We start from the raw sequence: 6000 nt of genomic DNA, 5'->3' as shown, positions 1-6000 counted from the left end.
AATGATCAAAATGTATCATTCACTCTTTGTTGCATAACCCTACACAACCCTGGCCCTAAATCACATGACCTTGAAGTCCATACGTCATTAGTTCCGGTCCAGTTTAGTGAAGACAGCAATAATGTTGCAACTAATGATCAGGAATAAATTTTTGTGCTTTGCTTCCGCAACAACATTGTTCTATGCGATTTAATACGAAAACACTGTTGAAATAGAAAATGACTCATTTCTGGTAAACATCAGTAAGTCTGCCCATTTTCTTTAAAAAATCTCGAAAATACGGAATGGCGTCTGCTATAGCCTCTGTTGTACGACGACAATTAAACAAATGGTAACTTATACGGAACATAAACCAGAAAAAAAACTCTCTGTAATAACTGATTTTAAGTACTATCTGGCAAAAATATTTTCTCTTTGTCCTTTCTCTTTTGCAACACTGTTTGCAGCATTGCCAAAATGACCAACGCCCTATAGTTCCTCTTTCGAAATTAAATACGTGCTGATGTTTATTGTTTTAAACGGAAACCGACTTCTTTATTTAGACCCATTTTACCTCAACAAAGAGAGCTCTCAAATACCAATTTACTTTACCAATAAAATTATGTGTGGTCCAGCTAAACACTAGTAAAGATATCTCTTTGCTCGTAGATGTCCTGCTAACCAAAAGCTAAATTCAATAGGTCATAAATTTTTCTACACTCAATAAATTTGTTTTTGCAGACTGCATTAAAGCTAAATATGAAATACAAAAGCTGTCCACTAAAACCATGTAGACAGTGCTGCAAGAAGGCTAAATCGCTGGCTTTTATTAGGCAACTTGTCGAAGCAGCAAACAAAACACCGCTTTATTATGTTTGTTCTCGTAAAGTAGAAAACTTTCACTTTAACAATATTACATTTAGCTACAAATTTTTATACCGAGCCAGCGCCATCTTCCATTCAATGCAGGAATTACTGCACTTCCGGAACGTTTTTCCTTATCATGTGATGGGTGTAGAGTCATTGAACCGTAGCAATGTTTGCTAATTTGTTTTGTACACAAGTAAATACAAAGCAGAGAAGTTGGGACAAGTTGCACAAACTTTACAACGGCCCAAAGCAAACTTAAAACCGTTTCGACTGTCAAGTGATTAATTAAACTTAAACCCAAACCATTCACATTATTTAGTGATAAAATTAATCTCCACAATTTTTTTTCAGATAACCTTATCGCAAATGTTTATACGGGACATTCATTAAGGTTGGGTAGTCAAGTCGTTTCCTATGTTAAGTTTTGCAACAAATCAAACGCTTGAAAAGAAGGGAAAAAAGAGAAAGGTGATGACGCGTGGGGCCAAAGACCCGCGGTGAAAAGGGCAAAAAATTGCTTCATTTAGATTTGTACACAGCAACTTCGGTTAAGCATACTGTCTTATAACTGATGCTGGATTTGTGCGGTGTTTAGCTACCAATTTAAAAGCAATTTTTGAAAAGTATTTTTAGATTACTTATGTAAGGAAAGGTGGATTTGTTGCCAGCGAGTGATTGAAAGCTTATATTGTTTCACAGGTGTTTTAAGCGTTGTGCGGTTTGCAAGTTTTGTGTTTTATTGTTTTTGCTGGTGTCAAACAACATTCGACTTAGGCGAGTTATTACAGTTGTTTTTCGAGGACTGTAAAGCTTGTGTTAACATATATAAATGCTACCAAAATTTACTTAAGTCAACAACACTGGCAACTTATATAAGGTAGTATTTAATAACTTCAGTTTGAAAAAGCATCTTGGAATTAAACATACTGTATCAGGTTTTTTACTTTAGTAGACAAGATAAAATATACTAAATGCTTGTAGTTTTCTTGTACGTGTTTAACACCTTATGCCATTAACCGACAGAAATAACCTGCTGTTGCAGCATCAACCAGCTAAAACATTGTTTTCTTTTTAAATCTGCGAGCGAGTTACCAAACCACGTACAAACAATATAATAAATGCCCTAAACTACAAGTTTATTTTGCTGGTGCTTATCGCAAAATTTAGGTCATTGTGGCATTTGGGCAGTGAGCGTGCTATAGCCTTGGAGAACCGTTTCCTTTCGAACAGCTACTTACGATATCATAGTATGTCAGGCTGTTAAAAGTTTTGAAGTGTATAATTGTTTTTATTATGTGTGGCTCTGATGGTGACAGTCGAATTAATTGTGTGTAAGTATGCTACTTGCACAAGATAATAATCCCAGAAAATAAAAAGTCATATTTCGATCATACACGATAAATGTATATAATAAATATAAGTATTTTCAAATGATATCGGTTAAACCTTTCACCCACAAAACATTCATTACACACTTGTGCTTCACTTCGAGTTAAATGTCAAGGAATGTTAGACGATAGTGTTGTGTAGATAACACTGGGCAACAAAAAAATATTAACACTGGGCAACAACAACAACAACAAAAAAAAAATACTGATTTCAAAAATGCAATCGGTTTATCTGTATCACATCTAGTTTTCCTGTTATGGTACATTCACGTTTGAAAAACAATCTATATGTATACACTATAGTGAAACTGGTTTCGAGTATTTTATTTGGAATTAACGTTATTGCAAGAACAAAATTTCGAATTTAATTTTAAATGTAACAGGTGGACACTCCTAACAAACAAAATTCAACACAAAAAAACAACAAAATGTTTCAAATTTGTAAGTTATCAGGTATATCAGGTATAGGCCTACACATGTACTTTGGTAACTTTCGGAACAAGGTGCATGGCAGCCATATCGTCCTGTGTAATTGACCAACAGCAGTTAGCCAGGACCACATTATTCCCTCTTCCCTGACACGTTTCGTTTTACTGATATCCTGTTGGGACCTTTCAGCTTAATTCTTATCATTTATATCCCCTACGTTTTAAGGGAAGTGTAGCTTTATACTCATTTTCGTACTGAATTTTTCAGACCGCTTAATAACTTAGTTATGTACTCTTTCTAATAATTTCAGTCCCTTTCTACTGTTTTTGTCCATTACTGCAATATTCCAGTCAACATTAGGTAAGTGGAGTCTATTGCTTGTCCTAAACCCCTAAAGCCACATAGAAGTGTGCAAGATATGCACATTTGATACAGATCTTCTTTTTTTTTTTCTTTTTAGTTGTGTTGTATGGGTATTCACCAGTAATGTGGCATAAAACATCTTGGTAATTCATGCAACACCTTATAGATGACCTAGCCACTATTAATTTTAGTTTTACCACCTTGCTTTACTAGTCTGAAAATCACTCCATAAAACACGTATAGTTTAAAGTTACCGCTAGCCTGCACCAACCATTTTTAGACAGAGCATAGGCATAGAACGCATATTCATGCTATCAAACTGACTGCACTGTAGGAAATTGATGTGTATAATGTAACAAAACTTTAACAAACACATAAAAGCATGATTTTAAAGTCATTGAATCAATATGGTCATAAATTTTGATTTTGTAAATAACTTAAAAAGTTGATCTGATTGAAGAAAACCGTAATGATTTTTGAAATCAGCACCCCAAGATTAGTCAATATCAGTTTTAACATTAAAGACACCAAAAATTGTGTTGGCCAGTGTAATTATTCAAGGAAGCATTGACAAGCAAATTGGAACTATTCAAAATACGTGTAAACAACTCCGGTTTCTGTTAAATACACGTTTTTTTCATTTTATACTTGTTTCCCTGTTCTACTTTCCTAATCAAAACTAACTTCTTTGGCACTGAATGTACACTACACTAAAATCACCTGATACACACGAAGCCCACCAATGCCGCGGCGCGTTGTCAGTTGCCACGTCAACAAGTCACAACGATTCAAAGTTTTTTAATATACTTCTAGACTGATTCTGCAATAATCACACAGTGATACGCGTAAAAATTCGTATCTCATAAAATCTTAAATCCCGAAAACACTTATATTTGGGCTTCTTGCTACCTAGTTGTAGTTTAAGCAATTACCTTAAAAATGGCCATCTCAGGTATTTAATAATTAACGTTTAAATCCACACGTCTCATTAAGGTTTTACTTCATCACTTTAAAACAGTTACAATTAAAAAAATGTTAAAAACTTTCACGCTTATTAATTTCGGTACAAAGGCAACTCCGTAAATGTTTTGTACATCCGGGAGTTTTTTCTATGCCGTAATGTTATTTGTTTTCCCCGACTGGGCGTTTAGCACAGAAGTTTAGATGCTTTCTGCGACCTTTATTCTTCCACTTTATGTTTTAGTGAATATAGCCTATGTAAATGTTGGGAAATATGTACTTTGGTACGACAGTGTAAAATTGCAGAAAAACATGTGGAGGTTGTAAGGCAGAAATTATTTTTAGGTTTTGTGTATTTTGAAACGCCTATGTACTGTAGGAGCTCAGTTGTTGAAAATAATACCAGTTAGAATTTAAACAGCAAAAGCTGAAATGTTGGGTTAGTAGACAGCTTATATGTATTTTTAGTCAATCAGCCGCTTTAAGTTTCTTCCGCAAATGATCTTTTGAAGACATTGCTAGGTAGAATGTAACAAATACGAAAAATTTAGTCTAGCCTAAACGTTTCAATAATGCTGCATGTACTATAAACATCATTTTATGTCCTTACTGCAGTTTTATGAAAGTAGCAGTAACATTGGGTTAATATTTTTGCCATTATGTAGGTCCAAACCATTAACTATGGTACCAAGATATCAAACTGTTCAAGTTCGCAGTATAGTAACACGGTTTCAACCTTAATTTAACTACTAAACATCAATGGCAAATTTTTTGAATTTTTCAAACAAAAGTTTTACTCTTGCAAAATGTGTTCATAGTGCGGAAACTAAATTGTAGTTAATCTTACTGCTGACAGAACCAAACTGTTAACTTTTTTCATACTTTAAATTGTACAAGCACGTATTTTTAAAATTTTCAAGCGGTACAGTCCATTAAATGTTTGGGAACAATTCCCCCAAAATTAACTAAAAAATATTTGACGCTTATAACTGTTTTGCTTTCAGTAGCTATAGTGTTACTGCAATATACTAAACTCAAAGGCTATCACTTAAGTCGGTAACTCAGGCTAAGCAACAAAAAATCAGAGCCACTAATTGTGTATAAACCTACGTTTGGACATGTGCTATTGTCATCATCAGGTAATTCAAACTAGTTACCTAAATATCTCTGTATTTTACCTTGTATACGTTTCATCGTTTTATCTTCAAAAGTTCTGCTAACTATCTAAATATGTAATTTTTTATGTCCTTGTTTTACCTCCATTCACTGACAGCAACATAACGAGCCTAAGTTTAAATTCGTTACTGTTTGCGCGCCGAAATGAAAATCATTCAAGCGTTTAAAGTGACCCAGGGTTAAGATGGGTGGTTTAGCCTTTTTTTGAAAAAGACGATTTCAGCCATTGAATAGCGCCAACGTATAACTGTGCAAGTGTTCGGGCGAGCTTGGTAACTCAACTTCTGAAAACGTTTAAATGGATTTTTATGAAGAAAATACCATTTAGTTTGATATTAACTAAAAAAGTCACTTCGCGACATGTGAACTATCAGATAAAAAGCAACCAAAACATATTGCATAAAATAGCAACCATGTTCGGTCCAGGACCAAAATTTGAATCCCTTTGTTTGGGTTGGAGCATCGTGAATCAACAAGAAAGACCCATTGCATTGTGATGTGACGTTGTTTGCCGATAATTTACGTCTGTTGCGTTACTATGGGATTTAAACGTCACAATGCATTTTTCTTTGTTGTCTTTGAAGAGTGATTTCAAATAAGTTTCCTGTTATTTTACCACGCTGAAGCGTTTTTTTTTTTAATCGCGATTTATCAATCTCGTTGTGCGCGAATTCAGACATTGCCGCAGACCCCCTAAAAACGCTTTGCGGATCCCTAGGGGTCCGCGGACCCCCGGTTGAGTACGACTGTATTAGATGCTTTAAACCAATGGTTCCCAACCAGGGCCCATGCCCCCCCCCCACCCCAGGGGGGGCCAGGAGCTGTTTTCCGGGGG

This window comes from Phallusia mammillata, chromosome 6, assembly GCF_965637545.1.
Source record: "Phallusia mammillata chromosome 6, kaPhaMamm4.hap1.1, whole genome shotgun sequence".
NCBI classification, from domain to species: Eukaryota; Metazoa; Chordata; class Ascidiacea; order Phlebobranchia; family Ascidiidae; genus Phallusia; species Phallusia mammillata.
This window is presented reverse-complemented; position numbering follows the sequence as displayed.